This window comes from Triturus cristatus, chromosome 10 (assembly GCF_964204655.1).
Source record: "Triturus cristatus chromosome 10, aTriCri1.1, whole genome shotgun sequence".
Lineage (NCBI taxonomy): Eukaryota > Metazoa > Chordata > Amphibia > Caudata > Salamandridae > Triturus > Triturus cristatus.
In genome coordinates, this window is record NC_140593.1 from 94,874,838 (window position 1) to 94,891,081 (window position 16,244).

Here is a 16,244-nt window from a genome sequence, read left to right on the forward strand (position 1 = left end):
AACTTCTTTCATTCTTTCCAAGGAACGGGAGGCTCACCAGGAGTGGCTAAGAAAGTGGGTGGCGCAGTTAAACCTTGAACAGCCATAATGAGAATAACTACTTATTATATATATATGTGGATAGCCTCAATATACTTCTAGGAGTGCATGCATAATATCACAACCTAGTACATTATAGAATTCCCCCAAAACACCACATCCAAACTATTGCCAAAACACAGTCTATTTCTGAAGTCCCACCTGCAAAAGAAGTTGTTTGTTAAAATAAATAAACAAATAAATAAACAAACTAATACAATAAATTAAAACAAAAACATCAAAATAACAAACCAATGCTTCGTGGGTAGACTCGGTGGAGATGGCATGCAGTTAGTTAAGCAATCCGAGTAGTCTGTTTATCGAAATGGGAGACTTCGTGTTGAAACGCTGTATATTCAATGAATCACAAGGAGGTTTCTCCCAACTCCTTAAAATGGCTGTCGCTGTACGTGGTTGTGTGTGTAGTTTTCCGAGGAAGTGGACATCAGCAGTTTACAGGAACAGGCTGAATGCAGATGAAAACGCCGCAGCTGCAATAGCTTACAGGGAGGTTTACCTAACCTCCTAAAATGGCCGCCACCGTACGTGACTGTGCATGCAGTTTCTTGAGGAATTAGAGCACAGCGAAAGAAGCAGGATGGAGTCGCGTGGAATGCAGATGGAGCTACGGAGAACTCCGCGAGACAGGATTTGAAGGTAAGCATCCAACCTTTCTTTAAAGTCAGTTTCACATAAGCTTTGTGCTTTAATGTTGGGCGCTGTAGTTTTGCCCTTAGTAAAATTGGGCAGAAGCATGGCCGTACAGTAGCACTGAGTTACACAGCAACCTGGTTCTAAATTCCATCCCTAGGAGGTTAAGACAACTCCAGTCTCCTTTCATCACATTCTCTCTTTTTTACCTTGAAATGTCACCCCAACTAATGAAGAATATGGAAGTTATCTGAGAGGAAATTATTAAAGGGGGGAAGTATGCCTCCTGAAGTAAAACTAGAAAGAGATAGGGTCTCTGGAATCAAAGAAAAAGTGATGATCTTGCCTGGTGAGGTGAAGGGTGGGCCGATTCATACAGGGCAGCAATCTATCAAGTGCTTCGTCTTGCACCTTGTTTGCATGCGTATGCCACAGGGTGCCCATCTGGCTAGGGCTTCGACCATGACCTTACTAGTGTTCTCCCAGCTGATTCTCATCTGCTCTAGGTAGACTTCACATGAATGAGAGGGGTATAGGGTGCCATACTTATAAGTTATGCTCACCTTCATCTTAGCTGGGGTAAGTGAAATCTGGTGAAATGTGGGCCTTCTAAAGATTGTGTAGTTTGTGGTCAGATTGTCAAACTTCATCCCTCTTCATTTTACTTAAATGCTCATGAGGTCTATATGTGCAGCAGTCAGCATTATCCCTGCCTTGGAAAAAGGTGCATGGCTACTGCTTATGTCACCAACTTCCATTCTTGCCCATTTGGCATTCTTTTACTCATTTGACAGCATGTCTGTGTTGCACCTGTTGCCATTTGGATATTTAGGCCGGCTCTGTTTATCCAGGTTATTCCGCTGTACATGCACGAAGCTCCCCAAGGCCTTCTGGCTAGGATGGTTCTGCATGTTTTATTCTTCCCAATAATTATAATGTAGGCATATATCTCTCACACCTTTCCCTCCATCACACTTCTAGGTGCACCCACGCATAGCATATATAATCCTCTGCCAACCATGAACTCTGCTAAAAATAAAACTCAGCAAATCCAGAAGCCCTTCAGTCTAGTATGTGTTTAATACGAATATAAGATGTTACATCGCGGTGTTCACACTGCAATACCTTTGCAACGCAGGCATTACAAAGCAAGTTGTTACAACGACTTGCGCTGGAGGGCGCTGGACTTAAGGAATAGTATGATTTACTATTCCAACTCCAGCCTACTTTACAGTAGGGAAGGTGTTGGAATAGTAAATCATACTATTCCTTAGCTTAGAGCGCCATCCAGTGTAAGTCATTGTAATGACTTGCGTTGTAATGCCCGTGTTGTAAAGGTATTGTGGTGTGAAGACCGCGATGTAACCAATGTCTCCCGTTTAATACAGGAATATCAAGCAGCAGAGGATATAATAAAAAACCCGTTTCCATTTCAACTTACCAGAGCTCTAGCCAGACAACGATCAGTTGCCGCCTCATGCTAGGTAAACAAGAACTTTAGGACACTATGTATGTTTTCTCTCAATAAAGGTCAATGGAACTTAACCACATGATAGTAACTTGTTCCTTTAGCCAAATGTATCTAATGAGCAAGTGACAGCATCATCTCGTGAAGGACCTGTGAGATGTTCTTGAGGAGAAGATATCATTCATGAACAGAACACTGATTTCATTATTCTCCTAAAATCCTGCATCCAGTTTCCAACACTAAAAACAAGGCTAAGATTTGTGGAAATGTGCAATTGTACTTCTTCGAATAAAATGGCTTCTGTGCGTACCACAGCCATGAAATGTCGCAGGAGTAAGTGAGGCTAAAGGACACTTCTGATCAATAAGAAACAACATCCATATTTGATTATATAATATATGGGTACATGCAATGGTATGCAAGTTTACATATGTGAAAAAAAACATAACGTTGAAGTACCTAGAATATATAATTATGGTTTTACACCTTCCCAACCCACATCTGAAAATGTGCTGTGGCTCCTCACAGGGTTGAACGAAGCACTATATAAATCCTAGAGCAAGCCTTGACTTCCAGACTTCATTTTCCCTAGAGACTCAGCTCCCTATGGGGGAAACTTTGCTATGCAGTTGGAGTGCATTAGTATTGGTGGACATGTACCTGCAGAGGACACTGCTTAGGAACTGCCAGCTGCCAATGGACCCCAAGAATAGGCCTTACACTCTGCAGAAATAACAAATATAGGACTTGTTTGGGCTCTTTCCAACTTGGTACGTAGGAAATGATGCACAACTTATTGGGTATTAGTTTATCCGCAGAAGGTTACATGCAGACCTCTGCGGTAAGTAACAAGCAATACCCAACTTATTGGGTATTGGTTTATCCCCAGAAGGTTACATGCAGACCTCTGCGGTAAGAAACAAGCAATACACAACTTATTGCGTGGGGATTTATCCACGGAACGTTGCACACCGACCTCTGCGGTAAGTAACAAGCAATACCCAACCTATTGGGTATGTGTTTAACCTAGGCCCAGGCGGAGTTCGTGGGTTTCTGCAACTCTGTGGATTGGCTAAAAAAACTCCACTGTGCTATGTGGAGTTCTGCGTGTGGGAGGAGTTTGCCGGGCACCTGATTGCATTGCCTTGTGCAGCACAGAGAGCGTCCTCCCATTCTAAATCATATGCGAATGGCACCACACGGTTCTCATGTGTGTCCTCATGCTTCACATCACACACGAATGGAACCACATGGTCGCATCTTGTTTTTCTACTCTCTCTTATGGTGCTGGGATTAATTTTCAATCACTCCTTAATCTCTATAATCCTCCCCCTACCAAACTTATCTACTCATCATTTTTATTTATTATATTAGTGTGTGTCTTTGTGTATTTTACGTTTTTTGTAATTTTTTGGTGTTTTTCATAACTTTTTGTATTTTATTTTCCCCCTTACTTCCTTATGTCTTCTTTCCTTTCCTTCCTTTTCCTTCTTTTCTCATCTTTCTTTACCCCACCCAGCGTATGGAAGAGGGGCAAACATCAGCGAGGAAGAGGTGGCAGCACTAGTTTGTTTTGTGCAGCTCCACCTCCACTCCATGCTGGCAACAGGTGGCAAGCCTGGCAGTGGATACACCCTGTGGAAGTGTCAGCTGCACTGGGGGAGGATGCACTGGTGTGTGCAGCCCACTAGCCAGGTTCAGCACACCGTCCACTAGCTGATGCGCCGCTGGGCGGATATCTTAGACCGGGAACAGGATCTGCTAGACCTGCTAGGTGTCAAGGTTCCGTGGCTCGTGAGGATTAATTATTTGTTCTGTTTGTGCTCTACAATGCTAACATTCTTTTTCCAAATAGTATGCTGCTCAGAGCAAAGTTATGTTTAATTTATGTTGGAATATTATTATTATATGATTCAGTTTCTATGTTTGGCTAGGCAGATGCTCAGTGCTACCTAATTGTACTTGTCATTGGCACTCATTTTAGCTGATTAAGAAGCCATTGCAGACTGTCCTCCCGTCACCATGGTGAATCAGTGATATTAGTGAGTAGTGTGTTCTTTCTGTGACTTTGTTTATGTAGCTCGTACAGTTCCAACCTATTTCACAGAGATGTGTAGTATGCATCTATGCATTGCAAAAAAGGGAGAGTGAGTTGGTCCATCAAGAGGGTTGAGAAATAGGCCTGGGCGGAGTTCCACTATGCGAAAGTCCGCGAAGTGACAAAAAAACACTTCACCAAGGTATGCAGAGTTTTACGAGATGCGGTGTGCGTTACCTCGCACTGATTTTTAGCGCTAGGCATTTATCCCGTGCTTTAAAATCAGCAGAAACTGCATCACGCGTAGCGCAAGAGAGAGATGCTTCTTTCTGCCGCTCGAGTAGAAGTTCTACTTGAGCAACAGCTTCCTCAACGAGAACATAAGGTTTCTAAATGCGAGGGGTAGCGGCCATCCGCGACTGCTCGCGTTGCGAAATTTTGCTGAGAAGCGGTCTAGCGTTGGATTTTCCTCACTCGTGCTCGCTAACTTACTATTGGCAAGCATGAGTGAGAAAAAAACTCTGTGAGATCCAGGGAGGACAGAGTGCGGAAAACTCTGCAAACGCCACAAACTTTTCGGAGTTCACCGCACCGGCCTATTGAGAAATTAGAATAGAATCACAAGTCATTCACTACAATGCATCAGTTCCAAATGTAGTTTTTGTTAAGGAAATTTGGAACAGGGATTTTGGAATAAGTATGGGAAACTAAACGATAGTCAATAGACTCGAACCTAGTACAATAGGCATTGGAGAAGTACAATGTGACTGCGTTTTCCTGTCATAACGAACACCGGAAAGTTACACAGCCCACAAGACCGCCACCCGCAGACACCACCACCTCATCAGATCCGCCAAAAGGACCTCCTTCAAAGACCGCCTAGACAACAATGCACAGAACAGCAAAGAGCTATTTAACATTGTGAAGGAACTCTCCAACCCCAGCTCCAACACCAACGACATCCCACCGTCACAAGACCTGTGCGACTTGCTGGCCACCTTCTTCCATGGCAAGATCGCAGACATCCACGACTTTGACGCTGTCACCACCCCGGCAACCGCTGAGACCCCTGCTCCCACAACTACCACCCGCACCAACCGCCTGCTCGCCTGGACCAACATCAACGACGACGACACCATCAAGATCATGAACACCATCCACTCCGGAACCCCGGAAGACCCCTGCCCACACCACATCTTCAACAAAGCCAGCAGCACCATCGCAACCCCATCTCTGGAAAACCATCAACATCTCCTTCGAGACAGCGACCTTCCCGGAGAGCTGGAAGCACGCAGAGATCAATGCTTTACTCAAGAAACCCAAGGCGGACCCCAAGGACCTCAAGAACTTCCGATCCATCTCCCTGCTCCCGTCCCCGGCGAAGGTCATCGAAAAGGCCGTCAACAAACAACTGACCAGCTTCCTCGAGGAGAACAGCATCCTGGACCCATCCCAGTCTGTGTTCCGCAGCAACCACAGCACCGAAACTGCCCTCCTCGCCGCCACCGATGACATCAGGACCCTGCTTGACAATGGAGAAACCACGGCCCTCATCCTCCTGGACCTGTCAGCCGCCTTCGTCACGGTCTGCCACCGCACACTACGAACACACCTCTACGACGCCAGAATCCAAGAGAAGGCCCTGGACTGGACCACCTCCTTCCTCTCCGGCAGAACACAGAGCGTCCGCCTCCCCCCCTTCCGCTCCGAAGCCACCAAGATCATCTGCGGCGTACCCCAAGGCTAATCCCTCAGCCCAACGTTGTTCAACGTCTACATGGCCCCGCTCGCCCACGTCGCACGACGGCACAACCTCAACATCATCTCCTACGCCGACGACACGCAGCTGATCCTCTCCCTCACCAAAGACCCCCACACCACCAAAACCAACCTCCACGAAGGAATGAAGGCCGTTGTCGACTGTATAAGAAACAGCCGACTGAAGCTGAACTTGGACAAGACGGAGGTCCTCATCCTCGGACACACCCCCGCGGCCTGGGACGACTCCTGGTGACCGACTGCACTAGGAGCAACGCCTACGCCCACCGACCACGCATGCAACCTAGGGGTCACCCTCGACTCCACCCTTTCCATGACGAAGCAGGTCAACGCCGTCTCCTCCTCCTGCTTCAACACCCTCTGCTTGCTTCGCAGGATCTTCAAGTGGATCCCCACCGAAACAAGAAGTACAGTCACCCAGGCCCTCACCAGCAGTAGACTGGACTACGGAACCGCACTCTACGCAGGAGCCCGGACAAACTCCTGAAACGGCTTCAACGCATCCAGAACGCCTCTGCACGCCTGATCCTCGACATCCCCCGCCGCAGCCACATCACACCCCACTTGAGAGACCTGCACTGGCTCCCCATCAACAAGAGGATAACCTTCAAACTCCTCACCCACGCACACAAGGCACTCCACAACACCGGACCAGCGTACCTCAACAGCCGACTCAGCCTCTACACCCCCCAACCACCAGCTTCGCTCCGCAGACTGCGCCATCACCACCGTCCCCTGCATCCGAAGAGTGACCGCCGGCAGTATATCTTTCTCCCACCTCGCCGCCAAGACATGGAACACCCTACCCATCCACCTGAGGCAGACCGAAGACCTTCTAACCTTCAGGAGACTTCTCAAGACCTGGCTCTTCGAACAGTAGCAGCTTCCCCCCCTTTGCGCCTTGAGACCCTCACGGGTATGTAGTACGCTTTATAAATGCTATGATTGATTGATTGATTGATAATAATTTTGTGGAGTTTACTGAAGCAATAAGCTATTTTTTTATCTTCTTCATTTCTTACACCAGCACCCAAGGTCAAAAAGAGGGATGTTGCTGAGAAGGGTCCGGGAAGAGCTGGGTAGGAGGTGCTAACTACCAGCACCACTGCAGAGGGTTCTGCTCAGCCTTGTAAGTTCTATTATTTATTATTATTATTTCCCTAATATTGGGTGTTATGATTGTTGTGGGCTTAAGGTAGAATCTTTAGATATTAGAATGTTGGTGTTGGGTTCCAGGATGGAGGTTGCTGTCTGGAGGCTGGTGTTGCTGGTAAGAAATAAAGTTTCTCTGACACCCTTACCTGCCGACTTCCTTCCAAGTGGTGATGAGGATGGGATACCAGTCAACTTGTGCAAAGCACAATGGATTACATTTTTGTTTCATTCCTGTTATCCCTACATTCTTTTTTTCCTTATATTACATGTTTTTCTTTTTTGGTAGTTGACTTTTTTTGGTCTCTAGTTCACTTATCTTCTGTTTTATTGGTAATATTTCCCTCTTTCCTACATATCTTGTGGTGCAGCGGCCAGGGCAACTGACTCTGGAACACTGGGGCTCTCAGTTCAATCCTGGCACTGGCGGCAGATTAGCCCAGCAGCTTGTGACTCTGGGCAATAGCTCGCTTAATCTTCCCGACGGCCCCCAGCGCCGGGACACCTCTCTGGAGGTAGCTGTGCGCTTTACAAATGCTGGTATTTTATTTTCATTTCATTTACTGTAAGAGTATGACTAAGAATAACATTTTTGACACTCTACTTTCTACCATGAAGATCTCAGACCCAAGGAACCTAATATTATAAATAATATTCACCATGTATGTTTGTTGAAAAGGCTTTATTTTTCCTGTTCATGCCCTAACAGTTGAGTTCAAGAGAGAGTGGCCATGGTCATGGACCCCCTTACCCAGTGGGCAAAAGAAAACACAGGGCCTGATTCACAAAAGTAATCTGAGTCAAAATCCTAACTTTACGATTTTCAGTATTCACAAAAGGCATTTAGGAGTAGTAAAGTTAGGATTTCGTCAGTTTGTCTTTTGTCTTAAGACAAAATCCTAACTTAAGTTAAACTTAAGTTAGGATTTTGTCTTAAGACCAAAATTTAGAATAAACTTAAGACAAAATCCTAATTTAAGTTTAATTGAAGTTTAACTTAAGTTAGGATTGTGTTTTAAGATTTAAACTTAGGACAAACTTAAGACAAACTCCTAACTTAAGTTTAACTTAAGTTAGGATTTTGTCTTAAGACCAAAACGTAAGACAAACTTAAGACAAAATCCTAACTTTACTACTCCTAAATGTCTTTTGTGAATACCGAAAGTCGTAAAGTTAGGATTGTGTCTCAGATTACTTTTGTGAATCAGGCCCTGTGTTTTCTTTTGCCCACTCAGTCACCTCTTAATAATTTACTCCTTTATTTTTTCCTACGTTTTTCCGTCCCATCCTACCAAAAAATTGGAAAATCCATTCTTAGGCATATGCCACATTTGATTTTATAACCATGTGAAGTGAAGTGATTCCAGACTATATTGAATGGTTTCCCATAAGTGATTTATTCTACACCTGTTCAGATTTTTCCGTTTCAACTTCTGTCGACTAGTACAGTGACTGAATAAGCCAAAGATGATGAGTTAATAATCAGTGTAGTGACCCCTCTATTCTATATCACAAACTCTCCCCCTACCCGCCTAATCCCTCTACCCTAACCTGCAGTAGAGAAAGTCAAGTTTCCTTTCCTTACTTACTGCCCAGCAAATGAATTTGTTGGAAATAATATGTGGTGATGGGCGCGGCCAGTGAGTAAAGTGGGAATAGGTGTATGATTTGATGTCAAGTTTGTAGTATGGGATACACTGTAAGAAATGTGTCAAATACAATCTATATAGCCCATTCCTTTTTCCTGTAGTGCAGTGCATCATTTTACCCAACGTCTACTTACAGCAGACAGGATAATATAGATGCTCCAGCTGTAGACGGTAGCAAAATACCCGACGCGTCGGCGAGCAATGAGCATGGCTCCATTATTTTAGCACAACACATAACTTGTACTCCATAGTGCATAATACCGTACTCATTAATGAGGTAGTTCATTTTTCCACTCAAAGTGTCTGTTTATAGTTACTTGAAAAGCCTTTAGAAGAAAACAAAATCAAATCACTGTTTTTTTAAACCAGTGTTATTAAGCCGAAATATGTTTTTGACACACAGTCAGTGCCTTTTATGCAAGGCATGTGTGGGTAAAACAAAATCGGCCTAGTGACTCTCCTAATCATGATCACATAAAATTCCAATGCCCTAGGGGACCAGCAATGTACTGCTACTGTGCCACCAATTAATTTAAAACAATTATTTACCCAGCACATTACTTACAATTTGTATTTTTTTCTTTTTGTTTTTCTCAATATAGCTACTGGGGGCACTTGTAGCACCCAACAAGCAGAAGACAGTGGCCTGTCTGCGGCTGTAAAGGCTGGAGCGAATCCAGCAGGAATATTGGTGACTGGTGGTCCTGGAGGAAGAAGAGGCAAAAATAGCTGTCTCTCAGTCTCTGCCGGGCCCAGGTACAGCCGGTCCACCTCAGCCTCCTAGCCATCCCATCGCCGGTGCCAGCTGCCATCAACTGCTGCCACTTCCTCCCACACTGACAACAGCAGGCCATTGCTGTGGTGCATCCCGCAGTGGCTGGACACCATAGAGAGACAACTCGCCACAATGGAGCAGAGCCTGGACCAGCTCCAGACCCAAATAGAGAATGCCCTCTTCTAGCCTTTTAAAAAAAAATAATGTTTAAGTGGGAGGGACTTGTTGTGGGTGGAGAGGGTGGGTTTGCCTATAAAAAAATATAGGGAAACTATATTTTATTGAAATTTATGCCTGAAGTAGTTTGTTTTACTTTTACTTTGCACTGCTACCTCCAGTTTTTACGCAGCCTGTTTATGTGCTTGTAAGAGTGTACTGCTTAGTTACAGTTTTACCTCTCTAATTATCTTGACCATTAGGGGGGATGTTGCCATGATCTATATTGCCTACAACAAACAAAATAAAGAATTACTTGCAGTTACAGTTAGTTACTTACTTGCTAACTTAACTAGTTCACTTCACTACATAGTTGTCTTACCTGAATATAGATGAAGGAATAACATGGAAAGCATCACAACTTGACAAGCGAGGTCCCACTTCCACGCAGGTGAGCTCCAACTGTAGGGTTAATATGAAGGATTATCCATCGTAGGCAACTAAATGGAAATAAAAACACTGAGGTGGTAGGTTAAATCAAAGCTTTACAAAGAATTGACACCAGACTACCACATGATGACACAATAAGAATTCCTTGTAGTGATAAAATAACACAAATTAGCAACTGTAGTAATTTGGTTAAAGGGGAGCTACTACTAATTTACAAAATCCTTGAGCCATAAAAAATGGATTCAAAGTCTGGCGTGGACAAGCTTAGGTTAGGCGTTTATGGTTATACAACAAAAGGTCTGAATGATGATGCAGATGAATGATGGTCCAACCAGTTACCCAACCTACTCCCATCCAGAGATCCAACCAGCACCCGATCTACTTTCATCCCGAGATCCAACCAACGCTGGACATACTCCAATCCTGGTATCCAACCAGTGCCTGACCAATTCCAATCCTGGGATCCAACCAGCACCCACCATAGAACAATCGTGGGATCAAACCAGCGCCCTAACCTATTCCAATCCTGGGATCCAACAAGCGCCCCAACCTACTCCTATCCTGGGATCAAACCAGCATCTGACCTACTCCGATCCTGGGATCCAACCAGTGCCCCAAACTACTCCCATCCTGGGATCCAACCAGCACTCGACCTACTCCAATTCTGGGATTCAACCAGGGCCCAATCTACTCAAATCCTGGGATACAACCAATGCCTCAGCCTCCTCCAATCATGGGCTCCAATCAGCACCCAACCTACTCCCATCCTGAGATCCAATCAGTGCCCAACCTATTATGATCCTGAGAACTAACCAGTGCCCAACCTACTCTGGTACTGAAATTCAACCACCGCTGGATCTACAACAATCCTGAGATCCAACCAGCACCCTACCTACTCCCATCCCGAGATCAAACCAGCACCCGACATTCAACAACAATCCAGGGATCTAACCTGCGCCTGATTAATCAAATCCTGAGATCCAACAAGTACCCAACCTACACTACTCCAGTCCTGGGATACAACCTGTGCCCTATATACTCCTGTCCTGAGATCCAACCAGCAACTGACCTAAAACAATCCTGTGATTCAAACAGCACCCAGCGTACTCCAATCCAACCAGCGCCTGACCTACAACAAGTTCTGGGATCCGACCAGGGCCCAAACTACTCCAATCCGGGGATCAAACACAAACTCCAACCTACTCCAATCCTGGGAATCCAAGACTATCCAAACCTACTACAATCCTGGGATCCAATCAGTGCTCTAACCTAATCGAATCCTGGGAACAATTGGCATCTGACCTCATCCGCTCCTGAGGTTCAACAAGTGCCTGACCCAGTGGCGTCACTAGGGTTGGTGTCACCCGGTGCGGGTAACTCATGGTGTCACCCCCTCACGACTTACTGCATGGACCTCCTCCGCTCCGAGTCCGCCAGTGGCCTATTAACCAAAAGTCAAACTTAGTTCGCATTAATTCCGAGTAAGGCGTTTGCCTTGCTGCTCACTCGGCTGTCACCTCAGTAACGACCAGCTTGTTCTGCGGTGACATCAGTCGTCTGACTGTTGAGCATGCTAGAGGGGCTCCAGGGTGGGCAGGCAGCACGGGGCTCACATGAAGAAATCCCCTTGTGATAGCTCACCTAATCTCCCTGATGGCCCCCAGTGCTTTGACACCCTTAAGGGGTTGCTATGTTCGAGCTTTACAAATACCTTGGACCGCCCCACTTGAAGAATCCTTGGACTGCCCCATGAAGAAGTCTTGTACCACCCCCCTGAGGAAAGCTTGGACTACCCTACTTTACAGCCCTGGGGGTCAATACTAGAGCGCTTTACTTGATGCGCAGGCAGCGCAGCTTTGGGTCCGATATAAGGTCTCCCCAAGACACTGGGGGTAAAACTCTCTCTTTGACACACGTTGAGCCTAGTAACCCCTCAGTGCTCCTCCATAAGTGAGGACAAGGAAATGAATGTTGCCTTCTGCAAAAGGAGGCGCTGGGTTTCTATTTCTGGCGGTGCGCGCTTAATGCACAGAGCCCAGGCTCTGGGACATGAATGTGCACTTGCAACACCAATGCCCATTGGCACGTGCCAAGGGAACTGGTCTCGAAGAGTGTGTATTCATTCAAGGGAGATGATACGTGTGCACCCCTGAACAAACGTGGAATGAACATAGCTTTGGACGGGACAGCCGTATACTTCTGTGTGCTGCAAGTGTCACCAACTCTCTCATCCACTTTTCCATCGGGAGCGAAGCCCATGATGGAGGTGCAGAGGTCAACAAACGATTGACTTACAGCAGCTAGGCGACTTAAAACAAAATCCATCGTAGCGCTAGACAAAAAGTACATTCCAACCAAAAATGCTCAACAGAAGCCCTGCTTCCGTTGGGTTCAGCTCAGGTGTTTCCACGGCCCTGTCGTGTGACAGAAGCATCCTAACTGCGTTTCAGGGCACGTGAGAAGCATCCAAACTGGAGCATTTCAGAGCACGTGAACTTATTTCCAAGCGCTTTATACCGTGTCCACAAAAGCCTACACTCTCACTGAAAACTTGACCTCACCACACAAATGCCCCCTTTCAGATATCTATGTTCCTGTCCGCCACCGCCAATAAAGTGCTTGGGCCACTGGAGCCGATTAGATGGGGGTGAGGGGTGGGGTATGGGGGGACGCAGCCTGGTGTTGGGTTACAGGGAGCACCCTGCTGCGCTGCAGAGACTTGAACAATCTGCGCGCTCAGAGACAAGGCCGCCTGACCAGGACACTGGGAGGGAAAAGCGCCTATGAAATAATAAAGCGCTCTCCGCCGGTCTCGAAGCGCTCCAACGGCTCAGGCACGGGTAGAGAAGGCAAAATGGGCAAAATATAGTACATACCCTAGCATTGGAATACAAGGGAAGGTACACGAGAAGAAAGGGAAAGGGGTCTGGGTGGGGGAGAGGGTAGCGCCACCCCCGAACAACAGTGTGAATCATTCTTTAGCCCACTTTCATCGCAGCAGCGCTACTCTGCAGGCTGTTTTTGGTAGAGTTGTTATTGTTTCTGGCCTATTAACCAAAAGTCAAACTTAGTTTGCCTTAATTCTGAGTAAGGCGTTTGCCTTGCTGCTCACTCGGCTCTCACCTCAGGAACGACCAGCTTGTTCTGCGGCGACATCAGTCGCCTGTCGACTGTCGCTAGAGGGGCTCCAGGGTGGGCAGGCAGCACGGGGCTCACATGAAGAAATCCACTCGTGAAATGTAACATAGGCAAAGCGGCCTTCTGAGGCCTGGTCGGGCAACTTCCTGGGACCCTGTGACAGTGCGTACAGCGCGCTGGTGGCTCCAGGAACTGACTGCGACTGCGCTCATCTGTTGGTCCGATCCCGCTCAGCATGAGCCCATCAACATCAATTAACCAGCAGAGGGGGCGTGGCTGATACTCAGTGATGAGGTCAAGGAGCCTGGGAGAGCAGCCTCTGCGCTAGTCAGAGAGGCACAATGTTTCATTAGGCTCAGGGTTCCTCCTGATTATAAAGCAGAGCAGAGGCGAGGCTCTAGAGCTGTGTTACACAGCGTAACCAGATTGGTGTCAGTGCTTAAATTGTAAAAAAACGAAGTGCAGGAGCTCTCATCAGGAGGCAGCATGCACCAGCCCATTTCTCTTGTTAGCGCCACCTACAACAAAACCATCTACTAACCATGAAAGTGGAGCGAGGACGTGGCGTAATGGCCAGAGCTGGCGACTTCAGAGCACGGGAACCAGGTTTGTGTCTTGGCTGCGGCTCAACATCCTGTGATTCTGGGCAAATCACTCGATCTCCCCCTGTATATGAATATGTCCTTAACTAGTGCTCCTGAAAAGTGCCAGTGCTGAGCACTGGAAAACACCAGCTCAAATTAGTCACTGTTTATAAGGTGCAGATTAGAAGAAGTGAGATGCAGTTTTCACTTATTTGTATGCCATTGTAACTGAAAATAAAAATATAGCCAATAACACGTTATTTAGTGCCACTGCACTAACAGACATACATCACTACAGGGCAAAGGTCAAATTCAAGTTTTTACCACAGAAAGTTGAAAGGATGAAAACATTTTTTTTTACTTCGTCACACCCTCGCTGTAACAATTACTTTACACAGGTAAACAACTGTCCTAATACTCATGTATCTCTTCAGTGCAATCTTACACCATTACATCTGGGTTTTACTTAAATACCACCTTCCATATAAGCCTCTTGTGAGTCCTGGCCCTCCACCAATCTCAACTTTGGTAATAATTAGCGTATCACACGCTGCATACCTACTTCGCATATATGCAGAAAACAAAGCACAGCAAAGAATTAGAGAGGCAACCGGGCACTTTTTCATCCACATTTCAAGAATGGTGTGCACTACTTGTTCTCCGGTATCATCTATGTGCTAAACAGAGGGAGCGTGATTCTATCCCACAAGTAAAATGGTGATAAAATACATTCTAATGAGACCCCGGATAATAAGTAAGTTTCTGTCGGTGAAACACGCAGTTGGCTTGGTGCTAAAATAGCACCCTGCTTAAGAGGACACTGTCAGAGGCATGGGGCTCGAGGCGCTGTTTTTGCAGACTGTAGGCCACTCAGTAAAGCGGTCTCTTCCACCATCAATAAATCCGTCAAGCCGGCTTCACATTTTTCATACATCATACACGAGGGCCCCACTGAATCTGTAGAATTATCAAAGGAGAATTTCCTAAATGTGAGGGCCTGGGACACCACTACATTCTGTCACCTTTTGCCCTCTCTGTAAGCCAACCCGAGCTCGGAGAGACCCTGGGCTAATCACAAAAGGGGACTTCGTGTGACTGTGAGCAGCCCCCGTGAGGAACTGGTGGCGCTGAGTGCCCGCGAGCCAAGGTGCTTGTGCACGTGTGGCAGAGGGGTCGGAGGCTGGCTGCTGAACAGATTCTGAGAATTCAGTTGCTGGCAGAGAGATAATCTCTCTCTCTGATATGTATGCAAGATGGTGCTAACAACAGAGAGACCAATTAAATGCAAGTGCGGTCTCAGGAAAACTATGAAACATTACGCAGAATGTATGTAAAAGGCTCAGCCCGATTCATAACATTAAAGTTGTTTTCTCAGTAACTATTGACAGGCGCATTAAAATGGCAAAACTCTCACTGCAGGTAAATAATGACAGGCCACGCTGACAAATATTGAATGCTTCACAAGTTAACACAAAAAGGGCACTAGTCTTACCTTCCAAATGTAATCCGGTGTCCTTGCCTCGAAAACACGTCCCAGTGTGCCGCTCCGTTGCTCCCTGGCAATGTCCTGACTTCACGAAAAGCGCAGCCGCCAGCCAATGCCGTGCTCCTCCTCCCACTTCATTAGAATGGCGCTGGTAGTCTGCCCGGCCCGGGACAGGAGAAGGCTGGATGAAGAGCAGCAGGAGCGGGTGCAGAGCCTTTAAAGTTTAAACCCGTTACCCCGGACTTAATCGCCGAGCCGGAGCTAGCCTACCACGCAGGTGACCTTCGTGGACAGTGTCACGCTACCCAACACGCTCCGAGTCCCCACCAAAAAAAGCAGCGTTGATACTTACAGTTACTGCTGGTGGGCAGCCGGGCACTGGCCGGCCTGCCTGCCTTTATTCAATAGGCGGCCTAGGCCTGCTGCTGCCTGCACTTGTCGGGGTAAGGGTAGTTGATGACTCTTGGCGGGACGGTGCGTGCTGGTGTGCCGGGGCGTGGCACTTTGAAAAAAAATCTACGCACGCTGCCTGCCTAATAGCACAGACCTTCCCTTGCAGATCCAAATCCAGCAGCCCCCTATCCAATCAGTGTCTCTCGGCCGGGCCTGCCCATCGCAGCAACACTGAAGGGCTGCAGCCCGCCCCCTGCCGCCTAAAGAAAATTTTAAATGCGCATAGTCATTAGAATAAATAAATATAATGAGTTGGACAGTCTGCGCGCGCTGAGTCTGAGCCTGCCTGCGGTAACCCCCATGATGGTGTCACCCGGTGCGGTCCGCACCCCCCGCACCTCCCTAGTGACGCCACTGGCCTGACCTACTACTATCCTAAGATCCAAC

At 46.8% G+C, this 16,244-nt stretch overlaps 1 long non-coding RNA gene across 1 annotated transcript in view; it reads right to left on the reverse strand.

Annotated features, from left to right (window-relative positions):
* LOC146788946 (uncharacterized) overlaps positions 1 to 15,752 on the reverse strand; it is a 50,984-nt gene extending 35,232 nt beyond the window's left edge. Inside the window, exons 1-2 of the long non-coding RNA XR_014970004.1 lie at positions 15,411 to 15,752; positions 10,129 to 10,246 (exon numbers count right to left, since the gene is read on the reverse strand). This is a non-coding gene — a long non-coding RNA (uncharacterized LOC146788946). The remainder of the gene's footprint in view (positions 1 to 10,128; positions 10,247 to 15,410) is intronic.
* Between the last annotated feature and the right edge of the window lie 492 nt (positions 15,753 to 16,244).